The 15,878-nt window shown below is 35.0% G+C and overlaps 1 protein-coding gene across 5 annotated transcripts in view; it reads left to right on the top strand.

The window, feature by feature from the left end:
- The window catches only part of DISP1 (dispatched RND transporter family member 1), a 199,228-nt gene that overhangs the window by 33,206 nt on the left and 150,144 nt on the right, over positions 1–15,878 (top strand). The gene's annotated exons all lie outside the window — the stretch shown is intronic.

Genomic DNA, 15,878 nt, shown 5'->3' with positions numbered 1-15,878 from the left:
CATTTTACTGGGGAGGCTGAGGTGGGAGGATTGCTTGAGCTTAGGAGTTCATGACCAGCCTGAGCAACATAGTGAGACCCTGTCTCAAAAGGCATTTTAGGGAAAAAAGGTGAGAAATGATCTAGAGTGTAGATCCTTGTAGTGTAGTATCTGGTATATAGAGGTAAAAGCGAGACCCACCTGCATAGGATATCTCTTAGTTGGTATATACTATGCATTTTTATATTCTGGATACTAACCTACTTTAAATGGCAAAATATGTGCTCTCATTGAATGAAAGCCCTGCAATTAGATAGTATGTATTGATTTCATTTCCTGAATCTGAATATTAATTGTATGATTATTTAGAGGTTTTAAAAAATGTATTATTATTATTTTGTGTGTGTGTGTGTGTGTGTGAGACAGGATCTCTCTCTGTCACCCAGGCTGGAGTATAGTGGCATAATCGGCTCTGCCTCCCAGGCTCAAGCCATCCTCCCACTTCAGCCTCCCAAACAGGTGGAACTACAGGCATGTACCACCACGCCTGCCTAATATTTGTATTTTTAGTAGAGACAGAGTTTTGCCATGTTGCCCAGCATGGTCTCGAACTCTGAACTCAAGTGATCCACCCACCTCGACCTCCCAAAGTGCTGGGATTACAGGCGTAAGTCACTGTGCCTGGCCAAGAGTTCTTAACATTAAAAAATTTTATTTCCCATATTATGAGAGAGATATTTCTTATACTTGTCATTGAAAAATATAACTACACTTTTCTTTCATTTTTATTAATCAGTAGACTATTTTTAGACCAGTTTTAGGCTCATAGAAAAATTGAGTGGAAAGTACTGAGCTTTCCTCTACCCCCTAATTCCTTCCCTTCCAGTTTCCCTCTATTATTAACATCCTCATCAATGTGATATATTTGTTACAATTGATGAATAAACATTGATACCTTAACTAAAGGCCATAAGTTTACCTTAAGATTCATTCTTTTATTGTACTATTCTATGGGTTTTGACAAATGTTATCATTTTATGTGTATCCAGCATCACAGTTCATATAGAACAGTTTCACTGCCTTAAAAATCCCCTATGGGGTTTTGAAGCGAAAAGAACAGGTATTTTTCTACTAACCTTCCCATTCAGACCCCTCTGAGAAACTTGAGTGTCTTTTTAGAATTGTCTTGGCAGTTTGGCTTTTTCATGAACAATGAATTTTAGATTTCTTTCCATATAAGTACATGTAGATACTTCATATTTTTTTCCAGTGGCAGCATAGTAAACAATCTTGAAACTTCTTAAAGGAAGGAATTACCAGGTAAATATGAGGACCAATAGTGCATTTATTGTTGAGTAGTGCTCGGAGAAGAATACTATGAGGTAGCATATCTAATGCTATACAATAGCACCAGTTTGGTATGGAAATTAAATGGTATAATTTAAGCTTTTAGGATTATTGAACACAGAATAATAATGTTATTAACTAGAAGATGAAGCAAGTGCTGTGGCATGTATATATGTATTATGTCCATTTCATAAGCACATTTGTCTAATAGAAAAGCTTTTGCTTAGTATTGTACAAGACTTAATAATTTCTCATCCTTGATATTTTAAGCCTTTAAGCAGCTTTCATTGATTATGTGATTAAATGCTTCTTAAAAACAGATATCTTAGGTTTTCTCTTTGAAATATGGAGCTTGAAAAAATGTGAATTAGTGAAGTTTTAAGGGTGTTTAATGAAAGTACCAGGCATTGTTTTAAGCTTTCTCATAAAATTGTAAGAGTATTTGCTGGGCTGGGTGCAGTGGCTCACGCCTGTAATCCCAGCACTTTGGAAGGTGGAGGTGGGCGGATCACATGAGACCCAGGAGTTCCAAGACTAGCCTGGGCAACACAGTGAGACCCCATCTCTACAGAAAAATGAATTAGCCAGGCATGGTGGCACACAGCTGTAGTCCCAGCTACTTTAGAGGCTAAAATAGAAGGATTGCTTGAACCTAGGACATCAATGTTGTAGTGAAGTGTGATTGTGCCACCACACTCTAACCTGGGTGACAGAGCAAGACCCTGACTTAAAACAAAAAAAGAGTGTTTTGATATATGTTTATGTTAGAAATAAAAATTAATTACCATTTGGTATGGTTTGAATGTGTTCCCCAAAAGTTTATGTGTTGGAAGTTTAATTGCCAGTATAACAGTATTAAGAGGTGGGAACTTTAAGAGGTGACTCGGTCATAGGGCAGAACCGTCATAAAAGGATTCATGCCATTATATAGAGAATTAGTTCTCTAGGAAGTGAGTTGTCAAGAGAATGTGTTATTATAAAAATGAGCTCAGCTGACTCTTGTGGTCTCTCTCTCTTGCATGCCTACTTGCCCTTGTACCATGTTATGATGCAGCAAGAAGGCCCTCACCAGAATGGGCCTCTTGACCTTTTACTTGCCAGCCTCAGAATGGTAAGAAGTACATTTCTGACCGGGTGCAGTGGCTCATGCCTGTAATCCCAGCACTTTGGGAGACCGAGGCAGGCAGATCACGAGGTCAGGAGATCGAGACCATCCAGGCTAACATGGTGAAACCCTGTCTCTACTAAAAATACAAAAAATTAGCTGCGCATGGTGGTGGGCGCCTGTAGTCGCAGCTACTCGGGAAGCTGAGGCAGGAGAATGGCGTGAACCCAGGAGGCGGAGCTGGCAGTGAGCAGAGATCACACCACTGCACTCCAGCCTGGGCGACAGAGACTCCGTCTCAAAAAAAATAATAATAATAAAAATAAATAAGTTTATTTTCTTTATAAATTACCCAGTCTATGTTATTTTGTTATAGTAACACAAAGTGGACTAAGATACCATTTAATTGACTTGATATACTTTTAAACTTAATTGTGAAAGAAATAGAACTTCATGACAATTCAAATAAAAAAATGGACTTTTTGTTATTTTCTGTTTTTTTATGTTATTCCATGGAAAGGAACACGCTTTAAAATATATATATATGATAGGCCGGGCATGGTGGGCTCACGTTGTAGTCCCAACACTTTGGGAGGCTGAAGTGGGTGATGACGAGGTCAAGAGATTGAGACCAGCCTGGCCAACATGGTGAAACCTGTCTCTACTAAAAATACAAAAACTCGCTGGGCGTGGTGGCACACACCTGTAATCCCAGCTACTCGAGAGGCTGAGGCAAAGGAATCGCTTGAACCCAGGAGGCTGAGGTTGTAGTGAGCTGAGATTGCGCCACTGCACTCCAGCCTAGGTGACAGACCAAGACTATGTCTCCAAAAAAAAAAAAATTAAAACCATATGATAAATCTATTTTGTATTTATTTTTCTTGCCTTTCATATGTACCATTCAATAATGCTGACAGTATAAACTTTGATGAATCAATTAAAAATCAGTTTATACTCATATCTGTAGCAGCATTATTCATAATAGCCAAAAGGTGGAAGCAACCCAAGTATTCCTAGATGACTGGATAAACAAAATGTGACATTACATACAATGGAATAGTATTTAACCTTGAAGAGGAAGGAAATTCTGACACATGCTACAACATGGATGAACCTTGAGGACATTGTGCTGTGTGAAATATGCCAGGTACAAAAAGGCAAATACTGTGTGATTTTACCTATATGAGGTACTTGCAGTGGTCATAGTCACAGAAACAAAGTAGAAGGGTGGTTGCCAGTGACTGGGGGAAGGCAGAAATGGAGAGCTGTGTAATGGATATAGAGTTTCAGTTTTGCAAGATGAAAAAGTTCTGGAGACTGTTTGCATGACAATGTGAATGTTGGTCCACTACTGAACTGTACACTTAAATTGCCATTTAAGATGGAAAATTTTATGTTAATATGTATTTTACCACAATTAAAAACTAAGAAAAATCAATTTACTTAAAGATAAACAGAGGCAACTAATTTTCTCTAGTGGAATATTCTAGCAAGGCATGGAGAAATCTGAAAGTTTAAGTGACTGTTCTTAAAAATGTATTATCACATTTCCTAAATATTTAAGTTTAGGAATATGCTGCTAATGTCAACTACCAAGAGCATGAAGAGGAAGATAATCATTTTGGTCATTACTGTCTGCTCTTAAAAGGACTGTAGACTTAATACTTTTTATATATTTATAAAAGTTTTCTTTCAAATACCATTTGAACATTTATTTGTATTGATTGAAGTTTTGTGTATATGGTGTATACTTAAGTAATCTAATCTAGAGTTGTAAGATGTAAGTGGCCTAGTTAAAAAGAAGATAACTATGTCATAGCGCTGCAATGCAGGTTGAAAAGTGTCAGTCTACCCATAACAGAAGTTTGAGGATGTGAGGAAAACCACCAATTTGCCTAAGAGGAAAGAAGCAAACTACATGCTTCAAATTATTCTTTGTTTGTTTTTCTCAGAATAAGGAAATAATTTGATAACCAAAAATAGTATTAGTTTAAGATTAGCTACCAAAGCTAGGTTATTATTTCCAACATTCTTTAGCAACTGAGTTCTGAGACAAGAGTTAATAAAACACGTGATTAGATATGTTTATTCTCCCTCTGTATCACTAGTGGTCAGCTTTTGTTTGTAGTATGTTTAGAAGGGTTCTTAAAAAAATAAAAATAATTACAAAACCCCAATTTTGTGCATAGTTATACCATTTAGTTACATACTATATATATATAACTGTCATCAAATTATTATAATAATAAATGCAAAGGTGAGTAGAGCACCTGATTAATCTTGGACAGAGATTTTATCTTATTTATCATTGTGATTCCATTACATAGCACAGTGCCAGACATATAAAATGCTATTAATATATGTTTGAAAGAATGAATGAATTAATGACTAAATCTGTGTGTATATGCTAATTAGTGTAGTGGGATACATACCTTTTTCATCTGTAAATTTTTCTTTTGTTAGCATATTTTATTTTCTTTCTGTACATATTTGACTTCTTTTAAAAGCTCATTATACATTAAGTAGTTTTATTTTTTAGTAGGCTCTCATAACACATAAACAAAGATGTGTTTATCAAACATTTATACATTGTTTACTGTGTACCTAGTGCTGTTCTCAAACCATTTAATCCTCATAAAAACTCTATACGGTGGTTACTGCTAATATTCCATTTACAAGAGGAAACTGAGGCACAGAGAAGTTAAGTACTCACTCAAGGTTATCCCGCTAGTAAGTGTCACAGCTGGGACGTGAACTCATGTCTGAGTTCCAAAGTTTATGTGTTTAACCACTACACTAGACAGACTCCTATTTTTAAAAAGTACCAGCTCTTCCCAGCACTTTGGGAGGCTGAGACGGGCGGATCACGAGGAGATCAAGACCATCCTGGCTAACACGGTGAAACCCCATCTCTACTAAAAAATACAAAAAACTAGCCGGGCGAGGTGGCGGGCGCCTGTAGTCCCAGCTACTCGGGAGGCTGAGGCAGGAGAATGGCGTGAATCCGGGAGGCGGAGCCTGCAGTGAGCTGAGATCCGGCCACTGCACTCCAGCCTGGGCGACAAAGCGAGACTCCATCTCAAAATAAAAAAGTACCAGCTCTAAAAATTATTTCCATCTCCAGAAGACTGCCTTTACTAGTGAGGCTTTTGTTGTTATTTACAGTAAATTTTATTAAAATTGAAATTTTCAAATGGTAATATTCACTGTACTTGTCTTTTATCATCAAGCTCTTTAGTGAGTATACTGTTTTATTTTAAAAAGTGATATTTATTATAAACGTGTTTGATGTCTGTATGCTAATAATTATATTGATAAAATGTTGATATTGGTAAAATTTGGCATTATTTCAAAATGTGATGGAATATGTATGTGTGACTGTTGGAGTACTTTTCTTTCTGTTGGTATTGGTAAAGTATTCTTTCTGACTGAAGCATCTCTGAAATATCAGAGGAAAAATGGGAGGAGGAATCCAGAGGAATTGGAATTTTAGACATCTTTCAATTATTTTTGTCATTTGTGATAAGTACCTAATGAATTTTGAACCTGATAATGCCCATATCTGCTATTTTGGTACCTGAGGAACTGGAGTGTTTCTATTCTTTGCCTTGTTTAGTGGTCTAGGAAAGAGGTCTGAAGATTCAAACTCTAGTCTAGTTTAAGTTTGTGTTTGATAGTTTACAAATCAAGGTGCTTAAATTCACATTTTATTTACTGCTATATGCAGCTCTTTTTAAAAGCCTTTTGCGATATTTTTTGGTATTTTGATTGTTTAAAGCCCTCAGATAGCCTAATTAAAAATGAGATGTCCAAATTCACTGAGGCATCTGTTAAATAAAACCTGTCATTTAAAAAAAAAAAAAAGGAATTGTCTGTTTTATTCTATAGCCACAGCAGAAGGGTTAAATATGGACAGAACACTATTTGTCCTTTTAGGTATTACTGTTTTAGAAGGAGATAATAGCTACACTTTCTTTTTATGCCTTCCCTCTTTCCCTAAATAATTAGTACTTTTATAAATATAGTATCTGGCAGAAATTGATTTATGTTAAATATCAAAAACAGCAATCAATAGTGACAGTGGTCCATGTATATTAGTATTTTCCAAAGTATGTTCCATGGGAGATGGCTTGCTGTAATATGGTTTTATAATCATAAATAGAGGAACAATTGCATAAATACTGCCCCTCCCAACATACAAACATGCATCTGTTAACACACAGGCTTTGGAGAGTCACAGTATACATAATTTATTAATGGTACTAAGAAGTCCTGTGGTAATAAAAATGGATTTAATTTTGTTTAGCTCAACATTTCCCACATTGTTTGACCTCAGAACCTTTTCTTTCCTAATCTTGTGGTTGTCTGATGCACTTTGTGCTCCACAGACGGCTCTTTGGTATATAATGCTATATTCTGTGACAGTATAACAGTAGATCTGTTATTTTGATGAGGTTTCAGAAAAGTAGCCCATCAAAAATATGCCGTTATTAGTTCATTCATAGTTAATAAATGGATTTTAGGAATGGCATTTAAAAGTTATTAGAAATTTGAGGTACAATGCATCTTCCTTGAATTTATATAACATTGGACCTTGCATTTATAGACCTATTACTTACCAAGGACTTTAATCTCTCACTTGATATATAATGAGAGAATGGTAAACCTCATTATTTTTGACTAATCAAGGAAGCTAGGCAAATCTAAGATAGTATTAAAAAAAAAAAAAACAATAGTTTTTAAAGAAATGCAGTGTTATCACTGCAAATGCTGTATCTAAAATTATACCAACAAAATAGTCCAAAGTAGAAGATTCTGAGTGGAAATCCTTTAAAGAATAAATAACAGTGACTTGTAATTAGTTCAGTTGGAATTATATAGGTACTTCTGAAATAAATGACATTATTTAAAATTTTTTTTCAAAAGGTTTAGCTTTTATTACATGTATCTTATTTACAGTATTTACTTGCTAAACCATTTCTTTATAGAGTAGTCTATTTCAAATTTCTAATGTGGTATGGCTTGTAAAAATTTACTGAGTGATCTGTATCCTAATTGAGAATAGAATGAAACATGGAAATAAGGCAGGGGAGAGATCTTCTCTAATGAAGGAAGGGGAAGAAATTTCTTTTGAGCAGTGATAAAAATAGCAAACAAGAACAAACATTTGACTATTATTGCTGAAAGGAGTGATTAATAATTAACTAAAAGGAAAAGCATCTGCTTCTTGAGTTCTGTAAAAGTCCAGATTGAGGGCAAACTATTAAATCACAATAGCAATCAAAAGACAAGAAAGAAAAATGAAAACATGGTGGAAGAGAAAGATAAACTTGTAGCAACCAGGATGGTTAGATACCGGGGAGGCCTCAAACAGATAACATTCCACAGAGGAGTCAGCATTAAAAGATGCAAAAGCCCCAGAAAAAGTAGATAAATCATGTCATTCTTGTTTTTACACTGAAGATATAGATATATTACACCCCGGTTGAAGTGTGGCGTTGGGGCTAGGAAAGGCACTCGTGGAATTGCGATAGTCCTTAAAGTACTACCTTTTTACATGCCAAATGTTTATCTCTAGAATATATCCAGAGTAGCTCATTCTCCAGTCTTTGTTTTTGTATTTTTAAAACAGCATTTACGCATTTGTTTCGTAAAATCTCATCATATCAGTTGTTTTTACCAGGCTTTAATAGACCTGATGTGTTGAGATTCCCTCAATTCCCTTTTTGCTTCCTTTGTTTCTTTTTATTCCTTTGTGATATAAGACAGCATAGTAGCATCACCTCATTTTATAGGAGTGGGGAAATCAGGTTGAAGGTTAAGTGGCTTGTGTACGGAGTGAAAGGAAGGCTTTCAAGTGTAGCTTAGAAAACAGGAGTTTGGTATTTTTATAGGGAAAAAATATGATGGCTAATTTAGCAGGTTTTCTGAATTAAACTTCTTATGCTTGATTGTACGCTTAAGTATTAAATCTTTCAAGTATTCTCTGTGTCAGTACTGACTAATCTGCCTTCAGTTATATAATGGATAGCCGATCCAGCCTTTCCTTTTAAGAAAATCCTTGATGTATTACACCATTAGAACAAATTCTAACATTTGGTGTTCATTAGTGTTGTAACCGAAACAAAAACATTTTAATGGTTAATCCCAGAGTATTTTGAAGTTAGTGTAATTTTGCAGGAAAGGTATTTAAGCCTTAGTATCATTTGCAAATAGGCCACGAGCCAATTTTCAAAGCTGTTTCTTAGTGAGACATTTGAGTTTTTCTGAATGCAAAAAAAGGATTATGCAGCATTATGCCTTGTAACAAGGAAACAGAATGGAACAATTACAATGAGATTTGTATTGATAATTGTATTTCTGTGTGAGTCGTTTAAGTCACTGGGAAGCAAAGTGAGATTTAGAATAACTCCCCAGCAGCTTCAACAATTGCTTAAATTTAGTTGTAGACCACGAAAGAGGTATTTTTAGTATAAAAAAGGATGGGAATTGCTGGGCAGCAATTAAAACTTCAAACTCAACATTTAGGGTTTAGCCAACTGAATTTACTAAAAGGGAATGCTTTAACTTTTTGACTCTATATTTCAGGAAAATTGCTAATTGTAGTTTATTAAGGTAAAATGACTTTTTGTGATGTAGTGTTAAAAAGGTCAAATCTCCACTTAAAATATTAGGTTGGTGCAAACGTAATTGCAGTTTTTGCCATTGCTAGCTTTTGGTAGTGCTAAAGAGCTTTGCAAAATGATTTTTCTTTTAAAGAATATTTAATTTACTTTGCTTTTGGTAAATGCCAAAGAAAGGCACAGTGAAGTATTGTAAGTGCATTCAAAATCAATTCTTCAGTTCATTTGTCATCCTAAAGCAAAAAAAAAAAAAAGAAGTGGAAGACAATTATTAGATGGATAGTAAATATAATCTAATGATTTATATGTTGTTTTGACATTTAACCATGGATACTGTTGCTTAAAAGGACTCTTTAAAGAAAATCTCAGCATGTTTTTTATTCAAAGTTGTTTTGACTTAGGTATTTTTTCCATGTAAAAGAGAAAAATCCTACAAATATTAAATCTGTTTCAACAAGTGTTTTGGAAACATTATGTAGATTTTTAATGCAATTTACATGAGCACAATACATATTTCTTAATGCTGTGCTTTGTGAGTTTCTGGAGTTTTGAACAATATGTTTAGGTCATTTTGAATTATTTTTGTTATGACTGTGAACTGATTTGTTTATGTGTGTGTATTTGTGTGTTTTGGCTCTATCTGTATCTCAACAAGACGGTTTAATGTCAGCTCTATCACAAGATAATTTACTTTTTTCTCCCTCTATGATATATAACTTTGGGGGTAGAAATTTGTTTTGGAATGTAATTTTTGGAAATGTATTAGCCACTTGACATGCTTTAATATTCAAAACAATTCGCAGTGAATCTGGATTTTTAGTGACTAGTCAATGTCCTTGGCAGACATTTTTGTTTTGATTGATGAAGTTCATTTTATCAGTTATTCTTACAAGGCTTGTACTTTTTGTATGTGGTCTAAAAAAATCTTTGCCTAGCCTAAGGTCTTGAAGATTTCTTTCTATTTTTCTTCTAGAAATTTTGTAGTTTTTGGCTTTTTCGTTTAGGTCTATAATCCATTTTGAGTTAATTTTTATGTATGTTGACTATGGATTTTTTTTCTGTTTTCAAAATGTTTGTACAGAGACACAACTTTAGTGACGGTGTGGAGGTTGCAATGAAAAGAGTGAAAAGGCTGGGTGTGGTAGCTCACGCCTGTAATCCCAGCACTTTGGGAGGCCAAGGCGGGTGGATCACCTGAGTTCAGGAGTTCGAGACCAGCCTGGCCAACACAGCAAAACCCCGTCTCTACTAAAAATACAAAATTAGCTGGGTGTGGTGGCACATGCCTGTAATCCCAGCTACTCGGGAGGCTGAGGCAGGAGAATCACTTGAACCTGGGAGGCAGAGGTTGCGGTGAGCCGAGATCATGCCATTGCACTCCAGCCTGGGCAACAAGAGCGAAACTCCGTCTCAAAAAATGAGAGTGAAAAGACAGGGAATGTGAGTTCATAATGACTAGAACTAGGATAGCAGTTCTGCATATCAAAAAAGCAGGGAAGAGGAGAGATTTGATGACATTTTAGAGACAGAATGAATTGGATGGGGAGTGAGCATGGAGGTAGAAGTAAAGATGAATCTAAGGCCTATGGTTCCAGAAAGTAGTATGACCTGTGGCAAAAACTGGAATACAGGACAAAGGGAAGTTTTATGATTCTCCATTGTGGTGAATGGAGAAGAATTTTGTTTTCAAACTGTTGAGTTTATGTGATAGCAGGACATTCTGTCCTTGTCCACATGTATACATGTTGAGGAACAGCCAGATTCTTAGTGAAAACATTTTTTCTTTAATTCACTGTGACTAATTTTTTATGTTATCACATAATTTCCATTGTGATAATTTTTGTAGCTTTTCATCAGTATTTAAATTTTGTTGTGAAACTGTTATATCTACTATATAAAATAATGATTAAAAAAAATGCCACTAAAGTGGTTTCCACTGTATTTCCCTCCTCTGTTTTCAATACAACTTGACCACTAATAAGGATATTCTGTCAGTATTTGTCTAGATATGCAGACATCTCATATTATTCTTTCCACAGAGGTAAAATTGTATTATCCTTATTTATTTTGATGCTCATATTATCCCAGGCATGGCCAGTGGAAATAACATACGTTAAGCTAACTATTGTGTCCTTTTGACATGTCCTCATGGTTATTTGAGAACTTTCTTAAATTCTGTCATAATAAGATATTCTAGGCTCATGTTATACTTTCCCTGGGCTAGCCCTGTACTCAGCCATTTCACTCAAGGTTCCTGGTTATTTTTAGTGGAGAATGGTATTTAGAAACAAAGATCTGAACACTGGGTGTGCTTATTGCTATGAAGACATCATTTCTTTTAGGTTTTGTCAGTGGACAGAGCTTATAAATTGTATTTACACATATAAAAATGTGTATGTGCATATACACACAGGAATATAGATGGTACACATATATCCATATTTATTTTCTATATCAAACCATCTTTAAAAATAACTTTAAGTTTACACCTATACCTCCAATTCCAATCCAGTCCAATATATATATATATATATATTTTCTGGCCTTTTCCTTTTCCATGTTTGCAATTCCCTCCTCTTGCAGTAGAAACCTGGCTCCTATTAAGTCAATATATTTTGCTGTAAGACACACCAACCCCCACCCCCAATAGCCATGTGCAACCCAGGGGGAAGGGAGAAGGATGAAAGGGAAGGAAGAGGGAAGGAAGTTCCTCCGAATGAATTTTTTTTTGAATTAGCCCCATGGTTAAAAATAATAGAAGAAAGGAAGGAGCCATGTAATTTTAAACTTGCGAATAGTCAGTTTTGTCCATCTTTCTCTTTTTTAATGTCTTTTTTCTGGCTTTTATGTCACGAATAAAGCTTATGAAAATAAACTTCATACTACTTTTTATGCCTTTTTTTGGTCTTGGTTTCTGTGAACCTATTGGTTTTTTTACATTTTAATTTTTAGTACACCTGAGATTTATTTGGGAAATATTTTATATTTTATTTTTCTGAATGGATAGCTAGTTATTTCAACATTAATATTGATTGATTTATCTTTTCTCCATTGATTTGAAATGCCATCTCCATTGTATCCTGTTCTACATTGTTCTGTTACTGTATTCTTCTGTCTTATCTGTTTGTTTTTTAAATTGCATGCCTGATAGTGGGACAGTGTAGTATTTATCGCCTAGAGTGACTGTGAACATTAAATGAGAATGCACATAAAATGGTCAGTATGGTACCAGTTATGTAGTATAAAATGGTCAACACATATTAGCAACCATTAGCATCTCAATATAAAAGGGATAAACTTTACAAACAATATGAGAGTAAATTACAAAAAAAGTAAAAATTAAAGTAAGTAGTGACTTTTTTAAAAAAATAAAAACTTGTAGGATTCTTAATTTTTATACTTTGTGTATGGAATGGCAAAAGTTCATATTCTTTATATACAGATACATTATGTTTAAAAATGTGTCCAATATTAGATAAAGTTAAGCTATTTAGACTTACAGATGTCCTGGATTGCAGGCTCTTTGAGGGCAGAGACTATGTCTCATTTCATTTAACAAATACCTATTTAGCACCTCACCGCGTCAGGATCTGAGCATAGAATGGGATATGATATCTACCGTGAGCAGCTCACAGGCTAGTTGGGGAAACAGACATATAAACAAATAAATATAAATAACTTGCAGAGGGCTAATATATGTATAGCAGTGTACTTAGTTGTCTTCCATTAATGTGAAAATATTTATATCAGAGCTCTACACATTCACTGAGGCATTTTTCTAAATATGGGGATGGGATGAGAATATTTAAACAGTATTTTTATGCTGACTTCCCATGAACTATGTCCCAAACTGCTTGATTGTACCTCACCAAATCTTTATATAATACTAACCACAAAGAAGGCAAAAAGTCACATATTTGGAGTGTCTTTTGTATTTTCTGCTTTTAATATGTATTCCATGTGTAGTCCTCAATAGTGAATGTGTGTATACCGCATATTAATAAAATGGTAATTTCAGCACTAACATTCTAGTATTATTTTCTCTGAATGCTTCTTTCAGTTATTTGACTACCATCAGGTAATGAATTTGTATTTTTATAAGATCAAATTAATGCATTTTTAATCCAAACATCTGTTCTCTATTTGCTCCACACCTGTGACAAGATTATTTCAAAGACTCACTTATAAAAGAGAAACACATTATCAAGGGGCAACCCCGCTTTGAAGCATACATTCTATTTTTTGCACAAATAACCATGTGAAAAATACCAATTACTGAAACTCTGAGAAGAATGAAGTTACTTCTAGTATTTATACAAACAAAGGCTGTCTAAATGAAAACCACACTGAGATGTAATAGACCAAATCTGTATAACATAAACCTTTCTAGATCAATGTAGCTAAAGAAAATGTATCCGTGATTTGGGAAGGCAGCTTTAACAAAACAGTATTGTACAAAAATAACTAAAACGAAACAGCTGGCCACCAATGTGACAAACATGCACCTTAGCAGGAGGCTGTGAAATTTGAAGCACCTTAGTGAGTATTAGCACATACTAGTAGACTGTTACAGGTCATATTTCTGTGTACACTATTGAAAATATTCTAATGTACATGAAGTATTTTGACAAGTGAAATTATGAAATTTCTAAAAAATTAAAAACCTAAATAAAGGTACCATTTTGGTTGAAATGAAAATCATACCAGTTTTAGATCTCAGTGAGAGTGTAATTTAGATTCTGGTACCGTACCTATTAAGAAATACAATTTATTCTAGTGTCACCTTCCTTATTAGCAAATTGTCTTCAGAAGGAACACAAACAGGAGAGGTCTAGAGATGCCTTTTAGAGTGTTAGAAAGACAGGTTTTATGTGGATATGGCTAATAAAGATTGAGAGGCTGGCTTTGTTTAAATCCTAACTCTGTCATTTTCTAGGCTATTGAACAGTATTTTAAACATTTCTCTGCCTCAGTTTCTTGAGCTGTAAAATGTATAAGATAGACCCCATAGGGTTTCTGTGGATTTAAATGAGTGACATTAAAAAAATGCTTAGCATGTTATCAGCACATGAGAAATCCTTAATAAATGCTGGCAGTAAAGTTCAACATAAGTAGACATTTTTTCCTTGTGCATTTCCCTCCATTTTTCTCTCTTCTGCTAACCCTCTTGATTATGATTATTATTGTTTTTGCCTTTCTCTTTAGTTTTGTAACCATTCCATTTTTTTTTTGTTTGTTTCACTAGCTCCCTTGTTCTCTCTTTTTAACCCCTCTGTTTTCTTCACTTTACCCCAGGTTTTTATTATTCTTTAAAAATTTTCCATCCTCCAACTGCTATACTTTTTTTTTTCCACTGTATTTTAATTTTTTTAAATTTTAGATTTGGGGGTACATGTGGTTTGTTACATAGGTAAACACGTATCATGGGGGTTTTTTGTACATATTATTTCATCACCCAGTTATTAAGCCCAGTACCCAATAGTGATCTTTTCTGCCCCTCTCCCTCCTCCCACTCTCCCCTGTCAAGTAGACCCCAGTGTCTATTGTTTCCTTCTTTGTGTTCATAGGTTCTCATCATTTAGGTCCCTCTTATAAGTGAGAACGTGCAATGTTTGTTTTTTTGTTCCTGCAATAGTTTGCTAAGGATAATGGCCTCCATGTTCCTGCAAAAGACATGATCTCATTCTTTTTTATGGCTGTATAATAAATGTACATTTACTGTGTACCACATTTTCTTTATCCGATCTGTCATTGATGGGCATTTAGGTTGATTTCATGTTTCTGCTATTGTGAATAGTGCCAACTCCTATTCTTTTATCTGACAGGCCCAATGGCCACTCTTTCCTTCATAGGCCTGTATCTCTGTATTTCTGCCACAGGGGCTGTTAATCTGAGATCTCTGAATGTCCTTCAGATGACCTACGAACTTCTGAAATTATTCAACATTTTATGAATATGCATTTTTATTTATTTATTTATTTATTTGAAACAGAGTTGCTACTCTTGTTTCCCAGGCTGGAGTGCAATGGTGCAATCTCAGCTCATTGCAACCTCCTCTTCCCGGGTTCCAGTGATTCTCTTGCCTCAGTCTCCCAAGTAGCTGGGATCACAGGCATGCGGCACCACACCCAGCTAATTTTGTATTTTTAGTACAGTTGGGGTTTCGCCATATCGGCCAGGCTGGTCTTGAACTCCTGACCTCAAGTGATCTACCCGCCTCTGCCTCCAAAAGTGCTAGGATTACAGGCATGAGCCTCTGCACCCAGCCGAATATGCATTTTGTAAAGGAGAGGTTCCATAGTTCTTTACAGGGTTTCAGAGGACTTCACTAATTTTATGAGTTTAAGAACCATTGCTTGATAAGATGTAGCAACCCTTCCCTCCCACCTGATTTGTTGAGCCTCTCTGCCATTTGCCTCATTGATATTAGGGAAACTTTCTATACAGGAAAAAGTGTTACTCAGCGTATGTACTGGATTTGCATCATAGTATTAGAAAGGAACTTCATCCCCAGGTAATTCATTAATTGTGGCATCACTGTGTTACGTTGTAATATTTATAAGCAACAACTTTGTTTTTAAAACTTTTTTTGCATTGTGCATTCGTAAAAGTTCTTTTTCCCAGTTTCAAATATTCATAACAAATGGTCAGCTCAATTTAAAACAAGGTAAATATTTTTCATTTTGTTTTATTTTTCCATTTCTATGTAAAATACCCAAGCCAGCTTCAAACCAAAGCATTCAGCATTTTAGAAGCTAATAGTCCAGTAGAAAAATAATGTTTTAAAATTAGTTATAAATTTGCTAGAGGCCAGGCGTGGTGGC

The sequence above is a fragment of the Papio anubis genome, chromosome 1 (genome assembly GCF_008728515.1).
Source record: "Papio anubis isolate 15944 chromosome 1, Panubis1.0, whole genome shotgun sequence".
NCBI classification, from domain to species: domain Eukaryota; kingdom Metazoa; phylum Chordata; class Mammalia; order Primates; family Cercopithecidae; genus Papio; species Papio anubis.
This window is presented reverse-complemented; position numbering and strand designations above follow the sequence as displayed.